The sequence below is a fragment of the Physeter macrocephalus genome, chromosome 12 (assembly GCF_002837175.3).
Source record: "Physeter macrocephalus isolate SW-GA chromosome 12, ASM283717v5, whole genome shotgun sequence".
NCBI lineage: Eukaryota > Metazoa > Chordata > Mammalia > Artiodactyla > Physeteridae > Physeter > Physeter macrocephalus.
In genome coordinates this window covers 42873188-42886113 of record NC_041225.1, presented here as the reverse complement: position 1 = coordinate 42886113, position 12926 = coordinate 42873188, and the positions used below count along the sequence as shown (strand labels likewise).

The window sequence follows — 12926 nt, the reverse complement described above, 5'->3', positions numbered from 1 at the left end:
CTTCAACTCTGACACTAAGCCCATGCCTTTACCCACTGTGCCATATCGCTGCAACTCAGGCAAGCCCTAAAAGCAAAACATAAGAGACTGGAGAGACTTGTGAGGAAATGTCCCCACAGAAAAGGAAGAACAAATGTCAGTCACATCTACTGCATTCTTCCTCTGACTGTATTCTGTTGACTACATTTTCACCATGTCTCTTAAACAGAGGATCAGTGTAACATATCCATGTAAAAAGTGGGAGAATCCAGCAATCCCCCTTCTGGGTATATACGGAAAAGAATTGAAAGCTGGATCTTGAATTGATATCTGCACACCCATGTTCATAGACAGGTACTGTAAGATTTTCCCTTACATGAGATACCTAAAGTAGTCAAATGTATAGAAACAGAAAGTAGAATGGTGGTTGCCAGGGAATGGGGAAGGGGGAAATGGGCAGCTGCTGCTTACTCGGCTGAGTTTCAGTTTTGCATGATGAGAAAGTTCTGGATATCCATTGCACATCAATATAAATATCAGCACTACTGAACTGTACGCTTAAAAATGGTAAAGATGATACATTTTATGTTATGTGTTTCTTTTTACCACAATTTTAAAAATTAAAGTGGCAGAATACATATTTGTATATATGTGTGTATATATACATATTTTATATATAATGTATTTGTATACATGTATGTGTATGTATATACATAACACACGCATATACCCTTAAAAGAGTCAATGATTTAAAAATTTCAAAACTCTAGAACATAATTACAAAAAATTGACACCTGTGGGGCCAATGGCAGCCATCAAATGTTTGGGGAGCTGACCTCTTGGCCCAAACCAGATCACTTTCACAAGGCTCAACCATCCCTGTTCTAGTTTCTGAATCATCACCACCTGCTGCAGAGTCAAGAGTCTGAACCATGTGAATTTCATGCAGATACCCTCTCTCATGGGAAATGAGAAATCTTCCCTTTCCCTCCCTAAAGGTGGAGATGCCCCAAGACAATAAAGTTTATTTCACAAATAATTGTGTTGCTACTTCCAATGATCAACCTACCTCATCTTTTTTTCTGCAGCTTCAATATCCCTGTTTTCAAGTGATTTCCTTAAAGAAAGCAGAGACTACCTTTCTGACCTAGGACTTCAGGAAAGTAAGTGGGTAGCTGTTGTAGGAAGGACCAGAGTTTGCTTTCAGAGTGATCTTGATCTCAGCAGGCAGGTAAAAAATTCTGACACACTTTTTCCTTCTTAACCAAAATTATTCAGACTATTTTTTTTTTTAGCATGTTAGGAGATGAATTCCGATTTCCTGAGTAATAACAAACGACCATCTTCTGCATAAACTACATTCTTCCAATTTCTAAACATTTGGGTTTACATGTGATTTATCTGTCTGCAAAGAGATTTCTTTTCTTTCTTTCTTCCAATTTTTTGCCGCGCCGCTTGTGGGACCTTAATTCCCCCACCAGGGATTGAACCCTGGGCCCCGGCAATGAGAACACTGAGTCCTAACCACTGGACCACCAGGGAATTCCCTGCAAAGAGATCTCTTATTCTCCAGTCATCCTACATGGTTTCTGCTTTGGTTTAGCCTCACCCACCACAACCAAAGGCTGGATTTCTTATTCATGGTGTTTATTCCTCCCCCTACCCCCAAGTAAGCACTTAGCTGACCGATTACAGAATCACAAGATTGGTTATAATTCCGTTTCTCCATCTGACTTTGAACTTAAGTGCTCCAATTATTTTGCCTGATCCTAATAAGTCAGTAGCGTGCTAATGCTTGCCTTGATATTTCTGAAATATACAGGGTGTGATTAGCATAGGACTGCATCATTAGAAAGCAAAGTTGAAAGCGGGTGAGCAAAATCATCACTCGCATTTAAGCAAAGCTTCCTGTTCAGTGAACTTACAATGTTACAGTGATCCTAGAGACACTATATGCTGTGACTAAACGTATATCGTATTCAGAAAAAGGCTCCGATGCTCCAGAACCTTCTGTCTTTGGCTACTACTGGATGAGAAAAGATCCTAGGAGGACAGGCTTGTTCCAGCACACAAAGTCCAGAAGTCTGTTTAAGCCAGATATAGCTGAAGAAATAAAGAATCCTTGAACCATAACAGGGTAGGAGGAGAAAAAAGGAAGGAAGGAAGGAAGGAAAGAAGGAAGGAGGGAAGGAAAGAAGGAAGGGAGGGAGGGAAACCTTTAGTCAATTCTGCTGGGTTGGATTGACATCTCCAGGCCATAAAGTGAGAAAGCTTTAGGGTAAGCCTGCTGGAAGAAAAAAGAAAAACAAACAAAAAAACCCCATGCACACACACATATCAAATGAGATGCTAAAAAACTACATTAGCATCAGTGGTGTTATTTGAGTCGATTAAAAAAATTTAACCCTTTTATATCTGTATGCAACCAGGAATAGTGTAAACTTTTGGGAACTAGCAGATAGAGAGGAAAAAGAAAAAAGAAAACGCTTTAAACTGGGAATGATTTGCAGCCAAATCAATTGATAAATGAAAGAAAAAAAGATGGTACAGCTGAAATTGATGCCAAAGATTTATAAGGTTGACTAAGTAAACAAAAATGGAACGGATCACCATGGAAATGCATGAATATTGAAATAGGCAAGATCTGAATACACTAATGATATGCCTCACTTAGACTGACAGGTGTTGAGAACAACTGTGGCAATCCACACCAACATCCACACTCCTAACATGTTTATTCCTAGAAAACACGGGCTGGATTTAAAGGTTCCTTTTCTTTTAGAAAATAAATTTTCTATTCTTAAAGGGACTAACTCAATTCTCATCTACTTGAAAAACAAAAAAGGTTTTATCCATTTGCTTTTTGGATATGAAGAGCTGCAGTTAGCAGAAGTCATTCTCTTGGGCTCTACTAGTCTTTGTTCCAATAAACCTCTCACAAAACTGAATTCTCAGTCTTGTTTATCTCCCGCACTGAGTACCTGAAGTATGACCACCGCTCATTAGAAGCATAATTAAAAAGACACAACCTAGATTCCTCGCTTCCGTCACATACACATGAAAACCAGTAACCCTTAATCTATTTGTTACCATGGCTACCATAGGATATTTTATCTCAGTACAACTCTAGGTATTTCGTTTGGATTGTTGCTTGCAAATGAAAGTTGGAGACCTATAAATTTCTGTTAACTGTGCCAGAAATGGAGAGACTGAACAGAAGAAAATGATTTTCTTAATCATGGACAAATACTGTTTATAAGATGCTTGTGCAGAAAAGTTATTAAAATTGGTTAAATACATCAGCCCATAAACCAATTTAAATGCTATTAAATTCATATAGAGTTTAAGGGTACATATGCTAGTAATTCCCTGATTTATAGCAGGATGATAAATCAAGTGCACTCAGAACAATGTACCGGACGGAGACTATATTCACCAGTGGCACACAGCTCCATACTAGTATAAATGCCTAGAATATGTGACTACTCAAATACATATTGGCATGCCAACCAGCCTTTAAAGTATTCACCTGTGAATTATCCGACGTTTTGGCCAAGAGTCGGGATGAACAATCGATAAAGTTGTTCATCATGTCCTCCCCCTGCCAAAAGAGTGAAAAAGTAGCTCTGCACTCTCCATTGTAATTTTTAAAAACATCATGAATGAGGTGGGCTAATTAAATCTGCTGTCATTCATCCTAAACCGAAATAATTCCTTAAATCTGCCCTCCCAGGGCTGAGTTGGAGATAAGACCGCACGGCAAGAAAAGGAACTCTGTAGTGAGTAGACAGATGACTTTAAAGCGACTGAAATTAGGGTAAATACAGCTGTAACCAGGACAGATCTGTCACTGCAAGAGGCGTTCGAATCCCAGCATAGCTCGGCTGGTGAGAGGCTGGAGCCTGCAGCACTGGAGCCTGACTTTCCCTGAGCTGACGAAGTGGAAGTTTCGCTGGCAGCAGCAGATCGGCGTCCTCAGCGGTCCCGTCACTCCAGTGCCGAGGTCTCGTCTAATGCTGCATAAATACCTGCGTCCACGATTCGCCCCGGGCGGGCGCGCCGCGGCGCAAGCACCGTAGAGAGAGGAGAGCGTTTACAGAGCGGCAGGGATGGCAAAGGCGGCGGCTCCCTAGGGACCCGCGGGGGGACCCACCAACTGACCGTGTCTACCATTGGGTTCCAGAGCTCAGGAACGACAACTGGCTTCTCAGCTAGCGGACCCAGGCATCCGAGACTCGCGCTTTGGCCCCATCACCGTTGGCTGCAGGCAGGCACCGTGTCTCCGCCTTCCCCAGCCAACGCAGACCCGACCTGCCTGGGAGCTGCCTCGGACCTATCCGGGCTCTCGACTCTGCTCTCCCGACCCCGGGCAAGCTCTCCCCTCCCTCGGGGCCCAGAGCCCGCACTGCCCAGCGTCCGCACCGGCGCCGCGACCGCATATAACCTTCGCGCTCTCGGCTCGCTCCAGGCCACAGAGACCCAGACGTGAGCCCTCTGCCACCTGGCACCTCCCGCGGCAGTCGGGGCGCGCGTCCACACTCCCACATTACACATCATCCCGTCCACACTATCCCGCACATAAACAACCCCTCCCCACCCAACACACATCCTAGCCGCTTCACCAGCCCCGTACGCTCTCCTTTCCGCGCCCCCCCCAAACACGCTGGCACCCACAAGGTGTTAAGGGAAGGCGGTCACAACGAGGTCTGTATGGGCTTCCTCCCTGTGGTTTTCACGCTCCTCTACCTCGAAAGTTACTTGGGATTGAGTGAAGAGACCAGGTCCCCAAATGCGGGTCTGAGGACGGGAGGGGTCAGAAACCCCAACCTGGCTTCCTGCTGCACAGAGGCGCGCACCTCCCCAAAGGCCGGACGCGTGGCCTCCCCCAGGGTCCAGCCCTCCGGTGCCTCTTCCTGGCCCCCAGCCCGGCTCGGGCCCTGGGCCGCTCAGGGGAGGTGGCTTGGAGAGGAACGCATGCTGTCGGGCCCAGCCGAGGAGCTGCCTCGGCTGGGGGGGTCACACTCGCTTCCAGCGCCCCCTACCACAGCGACATTGGCCTCGGGCAGCCCCTGTGCATACACACCCGGGGGCAGGAAGTTTCCCCCCCCCCGCCTTTTTTCCCCCCTGGAGCAGCGCAGGCGCAAGGGCTCCTGCAGCCTTGCGAGTCCAGACGCGGGAGGCTCCTGCCGCCGCCGCCGCCGCGGGAGCCGAGCCCAGCGTTCCGGGTACTCGGGCCCCGCTCCCAAGCCCGGCCCGGCCCCACGCAGCCTCCAGGACCCTGGGTCCCCGGCGCCGCATCCTTGGCGCCCTAGCCTGGCTCTTACCTCCGGCCGCGCGGCTCTGGCCCCGGTCCGACGCGCAGAGAGCCTGGGGTCGCGAGTGGGCGCAGGAGGGCTGATGGATAGGGGACGGCGCCTGCGGGTAGCTGTAGCTGGGGCCGCTCGGGTCCTGGCCGGGAGAAACGGATCCAGGTCCACCTCCTCGCGTTTCTGCTCTCCGCCTTCTCCCCCTTTTCCTTCTCCTCCTCCTCCGCCGCCGCCTCCCGGCAGCCCAGGAAGGATGCCCGAGAAAGGGAAGTCAGTCCTTCTGCCTGTCAGCCTGTGCGGCTACGCGCGGCGCGGCGCGGCTCTCACCGAGGCGGCGGCGGCGGCGGCGGCTCCGGCAGCATCGCCCCCCCCACTCTCCCCGCAGCCGCGGCGGCCGCGGGGCTAGGGTTGGCTCCGGGCTCGGGGCTCGGGCTTCGGGCGGGGGCTGCACTCAGGCGCGGCGGCCGCCGGGACTGCGGGCGGGCCCTTCGGAGCCGGGGCCGGGGCTGGAGCTGCAGCTATATCCTCGGCGGCGGGGACGGCGGCGGCGCGGGGGCTGGCGCGGCCGCGGCGCGGGGACCATGCTCCCTTCTGGCTCGCTCCGCTCCGGGTACCGTCTGCTTTAGCTGCGAGGGAGGCGGGCTGCGGCGTGCAGCCAGGGGCGGGCGGAGCCAATCACGGGCGCCCGAGTGGGCGGGGGCGGAGGGTGGGGGAGGCGGGGCGCCCCCGGCTGGGCACCCAGCGCTGCTCCCGGGGCCCGAGGGATACCCAGCAGCCGCGCGCCGGGCCCGGGCGGAGTGCTCGCGGGTGTGTCCGTCCGTCCGTCCGCCGCCCCCGCCCCCCTGCGGTGGCTCCCGGCTCGGCCCGCTCGGCGGCCGCGCCCGGCAGATGCACGGCGCGTGGCCCCGGCTCCTGGGCCCCGGCCTCCCGGCCCCGCCCGCCCAGGGTTGGCTGACGGGACCGAGGCGAGCTCCCCGTCCTCTCTCAACACCTGAGGAAACTGGCGGAAAAGTTTGAGAACGAAAAGTCCAATCGTCTTTCAGCTTCCGCCCTCCCTATGACACTCCAGCCACGGTAAGGAGCAGGAATTGTCCAAATCTCTGAAGAACCACGGCTAGCCCTGTAAATCCTGACCACCGACCCTCGACTCTCCTCGGTGTACACGGACTTTCCTGTCTACCCTGACCCTCTTGAATTCACAGGACCTTCTCTGTTTAGACAGCCCCTACTCAGGCCACCCCAGCCTTCCATGTCTACACCGACTCCCACCCGTCTACACTGACTTTCTTAGTTCCATCACTTCTCCGTCTCCACAGACCCTAACTTCAACCTGATAGGAAAGGTTTGGCTGGAGGCCCGTGGCAGCCCCAGTGCGGGCTTTCCATTGTGCCAGAACATTTCATTTCAGCACCAGTCTTCCCTTCTTTGGTAGATCTAGATCTGGCTTTTATTCCCTGCCCTCTCCCTCCTCCCCTACCTCCCCCTCATTTGGTTTTGAATTTCAGAGGATATATATCTTTTCCCCCCATCCCCCATCTCTGGGCTTCAACAACCCTCCCCCACCCCGCCCCCCCCCTCCCCCTGCCTCCCCGGCGAAGCCGCTGAGGCCCGAGGCCTGGGTAGAAATTGGGGAGGTGGGCGTGGAAAGGTAGGGAGCTGCTTGCTATTTGGCTTGAACTGGGCGGAGCCAGCCTGGGGCAGGCTCTGCCAGGCCCCGCCCCCCATCTGCCAGGGCCTGGGGAGGGTTCGTTGGTAAATCTCTTTCAGTTTACTCCTGTGATATCTGAATCCGGGCCTCTTCTCTCCTTGGCTGTAAACTCGGTGCAAGGATTGTGCCTTCTTTAATATCTTGTGGGAAGCAGAGTACAGTGTGGTGGCTGATAAATAATAAATAATAATCATCTACTGAGAGTAGCAGGAGGACCATCAGTGAAAGGGAATGAGAACACCAGGGAAAGGGCCCATTGGTATTAGAGTAACTGCATTTTCTGAAAAAAGAAAAAAAATCGAATGAAGTTTTGGTGTGTGAAGCCTGGAGGTGGGGAGAGGACAGAGTAAAGCACTGCAGCAAGGAATCCCCCCTTGATGGTGGGGTCAGCCAGGAGAAGTGGTGTGTCTTTAAGCGAGGGTGATCGAGGGTGCCTTGAAGGGGGAACAGGTGGGAGTGGGGGCACAAAAGCTCCTCCAGCGACCTGAAGAGGAACGCGAGATGTGGTTTGAATGCCACGGTCTGAACGTGGTATATGAAAAGTGATTGAAGGGTAATGTAGATGGGAGAAAGGAGAAAGAAGGATTACTTGGGGTTTTAAAAAAGGACTCAAGTAACACCTCAAGCACTGAATGCAAAGAGAACAAAGGCACAGGTGAGTCAATGTTCATTCATGTTGTAGGAAGCTGTCCTCTGAAATGATCTGCATGGGTCCACCAACTGTGAGCTTGTGGGACCCACCAGGCTACATTCTGGAGCAGTGGCACATAGGACAGGTGTAGACATTATGGAAATGTGGCTAAGGTTTGCAGGGTTAAGGAATAGGTTAAAATCTGGCAATTTGAGGCACTCATAATGTCTGACGTGATTTTCAATGATCCTCAAATAAAAGCAGGAAATACGTACTCCAGGAATCCTTCCTCAGCTACATCTCTAGGTGAAGGTGTAAGGATTCTCCCAGTTTCCCTGCTGACATTATCAGAGAAGAGAGACTGTGCTGAATCTGCATCCACCCGGGTGATGCCATGGGTGCTGGTTCTAGAGTGCTGCAACGCCTTCAGGGTTGGATCTTGATAACGGCTCACCGAGGGGTGCCAGGCTGTCAGGAGAATGAGAAAAGCTGTGTGAAGTAGAATCACAGTGTGCCAGTCTACCCCCTCCTCACCCCACCCTTCTTTCATCCCCAGAGCCTGAATGCAAATAAGGATTTCCAGAGTCTGAAGCTGAGCTCTTCTTTTGTAGTGGGGCTCCGCCCAGCTAGGAACTGTTGGGTTTGGACTTAGGAGGGGTTGGCTCTGGTCTAGACATGAACTCCATTTCATCTGAAGTGCTGTTGTTCATGTCATCTGCCCCTGTTCCCCCAGGCTCTTGGTGACATTACTGCTCTGTGTTGTGTAAGAGATCTCTCTGTGTAGACCTTGCCCGTAGCTGGGATCTGTCCTGGGTTATTCACTGCCCTGCTTTGTGGTACTTGGGATAAGCCCCATGGTTAGCACGGATCTCTCTCTGTGGTAAATGCGGTTTGTTTGGTGTTACACGTGAGAGCTTCTTCAGCCCCGGTCAAAGATTTCTCCATGAAGCATGGGTTCAAGCTCAAAAGTGAGCTTCAAAATCCAGCCCTCCCTGTCCTGACGAAGATGCCCCAAGCTGGGCTCAGAGATCAGGACTAATGTGTCTGCTCCAAGCAGATGGGTTGTGAAGGAGTGGACTTGTGAGGCCCAGGGAGGTAGACTGGAATGCTGCAGAACATGCATTTCCCACTCAGAGCATCGACCATTATTTGCGCAGTCCATCAGACAAGGACTTTGTGCTGGAAAGGCTACTGCCGTCACCTGGAGAGGCACCAGAGGAAGCCACAGCATTACTGTCTGGGAGTGCCCACTGTGGCTGAGACAGACTTCCCTCCCTGTTTGTATTTATGATAGTAATCACAACAAAACGATCGTTTACTCAGTGACTGCAATGTGCCAACCATTGTACCAGGTATTCTACCCACAACACCTGGTCAATGATCATAGCAACCTGTGGAATTAGTGTTATCAGCCCCAAGCACTGAGTCATAGAGAGGGTAGGTGATCTCCTGAAATCACACAGCCAGTAAATGGCAGAGCTGGTATTTGAGTCTGGTTGGTTGGTTCCAAAGCCTTTGTTCTTTTCACCAGCCTCAACACACAAATGCAGTTTCTTTGTCATTAACCCAGTGCTTTTCCCTTGGAGAAGACACAGTGGATGCTGATTTTGCCTCTATCAGCAGCCAGTCCTGGAGTCAGGACTGGAAATCAGTCTTAGGACACAGAGGGCTGATGTAGAAGAGGGAAAAGCATCTCTTTGTTTACTGAATGCACAGGTCACTTGGAAGAGTGGACGCCTCATCAGAAACCCTCAGGTTTGAGAGGACATCTGTTTCCAGGAGCGAAGTGGGTATAAATAGAGCAGGAGCCAGCCTCTCTGCTGGTCTGGTTTTGTGTTTGCTGTTTTGTTTTTCTAACATTCTGCTCCACTAAAACCACCCCCATTTGGCATCAAAAGCATGAATAAATCCTACCTAAGTCACTGTCCCTCCAGTGGCTAATCAATCCATAAAAATCTATTTAGCACCTACTGTGTGTCCTGCATTTCAACCCCATGGTGTTGATTAAAGCAGGAAGTAAGAAGTCACAGCTGCTGTATTTTCACTGTGGCCACCCTGCTCTGTGGATGCGTGGCAAAGGCACATGCTAATCATGCAATCAGCCATTTGCAGAGGACCTCCTGCACGCTCAGCCTTGTGCTGGGTGCTCTCAGGAGTATAGGGAAGGTACAGGGTGCTTCCCACTCTGCTCATTTTTACCCTGCCTGTTCCCCAAAAGGGGCTGAGGCATCCAAATACAATACAGGATTTCCCCCCTCTTATCTGTGGTTTCAGTTACTTGTGGTCAACCCCGGTTTGAAAATATTAAATGGAAAATTCTAGAAAGAAATAATTCATAGGTTTTCAATTGCATGCCATTCTGAGTAGTGTGATGAAGTCTCATGCCATGCTGCCCGCGATGTGAATCATCCCTTTGTCCAGCGTATCCATGCTGTGTACACTACCTGCCCATTGGTATAGGAAAAAAGTCAGTGCTTATAGGGTTTGTTACTGTCTGTGGTTTCACGCATCCATCGGGGCTCTTGGGACGGATTCCCTGCAGATAAGGTGGGACTACTGTGCTTGGTTCTTGTTCTTGACAGAGGCTAAGGTAACAACAGTTGTTATCAAGAAGCATAACTGAGTGCTCAGATGTGGGGAAAAGACTCCAAGTGTTGTGGGATGTAGGGGATGATCTGTAAGAACGGGGCTGGTCAGGATGGGTGCGTGGGTGTCAGACTGGACCTGAGGAATGAGAAGGTTTTTCCTGGGGGGTAGAGGGAGCCCAGAGCAGCCAGAGTGGAAGGCAGGGCCCAGGAGGGTAGAGGAGTAGGATTCCTGGACTGGGGGACTCATCCCAGTGTGAGAGTTTCTGAAACACTGCTTGCTGGTAACAGTCATTTCCTTTGGGTGAAAATGAAAATGTGTTTTCCTTCTTTGCCCAAATCAGTGAACTATTAGATTCTAAGATTCAGAGTGAAACCGGTGGTGTCTTTTTTGGCATTTTCAATGGCGGGAATGCAGCAGCTTTTTTTAGTACCAGTTGTTTGCAGGTGGCAGGAGTGCTAATTAGACAGAGCCACTAGCAAATTTCCTGGATGGTTCTGACTTCCAAACTGACAGGAAACCTGCTCGGGCGATTTAAGAGAGCAGTTTCTACTCTCCCCATTGGTAAAGTGATTCTTCAAACACGGTGGTCAAAGGAATGGGTTTTATAGTTGCTCAATACATATTTATTGGGTGTTGAATGGTTCACAGTGACCAAAATTCCACTTTACTTTTTCGACGTTTGAGAAGCGCCTGATGTTTCTCTATTAGAGAGTGTAAAAAGAAGACCCAAATGATTGGGAGGGTAGTTGAAAGGAACATTTTATTTGAGTGTTAGAGGAGTCTTTCGATCATTGAAACAGGTTTTCACTAAAGGGAAAACTCAGGAGACTTTTGAGAGAAGATTGAATCCTCATAGTTCTTTGCATACATTTTTTTTTTTTTTTTTTTTTTTTTTTTTTTGTGATATGCGGGCCTCTCACTGTTGTGGCCTCTTCGGAGTACAGGCTCCGGACGCGCAGGCTCAGCAGCCATGGCTCACGGGCCCAGCCGCTCCGCGGCACGTGGGATCTTCCTGGACCGGGGCACGAACCCGTATTCCCTGCATCGGCAGGCGGACCCTCAACCACTGCGCCACCAGGGAACCCCCCATACATATTTTTTAAGCTGTTTTTAAGAGTAAAGAGGTTACGGGCCTGCTGGTTCCCTGTTTGACTCCAGAATCCACTGGTGCCAATGTCTTTTATCTCCCTCGGAGATTTCAGTAGAACTTGGGGCCAGGACCATGTCATTAGTGTGGTCATTTTGAAGGCCTGAATTGGGCCAGAAGCAGAACAATGACCATCCAGGGCAGGTGACTGCCCTGCTCTGTCTCTAGGACAGAGACCCTTGTGCTCTCTGCTCTCTGTCTGGACTCAGGCTGCCCGAGAGAGTGTCACGGTCCCCACAGGTTGTTGGGGGGACACAGCAGGAGGCAAAGGGACCACCATGCAGAGCCTTTGGCCACAAATCTCATCTTAATCAGCTGTTTCATGAACACAGCCAAGTCCAGGACACTGTCTCAGGAGTTATTGTTTATTTCCGTATCCCCAAAGCTAGAGGCTGCCTGTCATGTTCATAAGCAAAAGGCAGCCTGTCCTCCAGGGAACAAGTTCGCTATTCTCCCCAAAGACGGGGGTGTTGGGAATCAAGCTGCAGGCACTCTTGGAGTCTGAGATAAATCTTGGTTTGCAGGGTGAAGTATCTAATGGTTTCAGCGATTTGGGGTCTTTTGGAATACGTACGTGTCCCCGTATTTTATCTTCATGTTTACCCCTACTCGAATTTGTGAAGCTGCGTACACGTTATGTGCAGTGTGTCTGGAAGGAGGAATTTGTGAGGTCATGCCCGATGGAAACATGACTGTCAACACATTGGCCCTGGAAGCTCTGTCCCCAAGAAATCAGAGGTGACAAGGAAGAGAAAAGCAATAGGGCCTGAACTCAGGGTACTTTCTGAATATTTACTAAGGGTTGTAAAAATAGCCTAAGTCTGTGCTAAAAATCACCATCTGGTCCAGGTGCATCTTGATCTAAGAAAATATGATATGTGAAAATTCAAAATGATAAAACAGAAGGATTTGCTAGTTTACATTACAAAAGGATGCATGAGCTGCCCATAAGTGAAGCTTTCCCCTTTGATATTTAATGTGTGGCTGGTTTGGTAGAAATTCCGTTCATATACAACTGGTCAGAAACACATTAATTTATTTTTATTTATTTAAGGCTTGTGACCTACCTACGTCTTGAGCAATTTACAGGTTAAAACATGGGGCAAAAGGAGACATTTGGGAATGAAATAGAACAGATAGAACCCAAAGGGAGGACGTGGGGTTAGAGGCATTAGGCACACAAAATGAATGGGTTCTACAATTAGGATCTCTAAGGGGAAAAGGGGAAAATGCACCAGGTTACCTGATTGTATAAAGAAAGGAGCATTTGTATCAGGTCATAAAAGATGTCTTGAATAGAAAGTGTTTTAAAAAATCAGAGACTGCTATAAATGGAAGAATGTAGCATCATTGAGATAAAAGTTTTCTCCTTTAGACTTTGGAGACAAATGCTAATCATGGAAAAGTGTAACACTACAGATCTTTGTGTTAACTTTTTTTTAACTACTTCTAAACCTTTGAAAAATATTTACCAGATGATTTCATTTAAAAAAAACATTTCGGGGCTTCCCTGGTGGCGCAGTGGTTGAGAGTCCGCCTGCCGATGCAGGGGACACGGGTTCGTGC

The 12926-nt window shown here is 49.5% G+C and overlaps 1 long non-coding RNA gene across 1 annotated transcript in view; it reads left to right on the top strand.

Moving 5' to 3' along the window:
• The first annotated feature begins 6142 nt into the window (after nucleotides 1–6142).
• LOC112063639 (uncharacterized) overlaps nucleotides 6143–12926 on the top strand; it is a 216832-nt gene continuing 210048 nt past the window's right edge. The window contains exon 1 of the long non-coding RNA XR_003682460.2: nucleotides 6143–6359. This is a non-coding gene — a long non-coding RNA (uncharacterized lncRNA). The remainder of the gene's footprint in view (nucleotides 6360–12926) is intronic.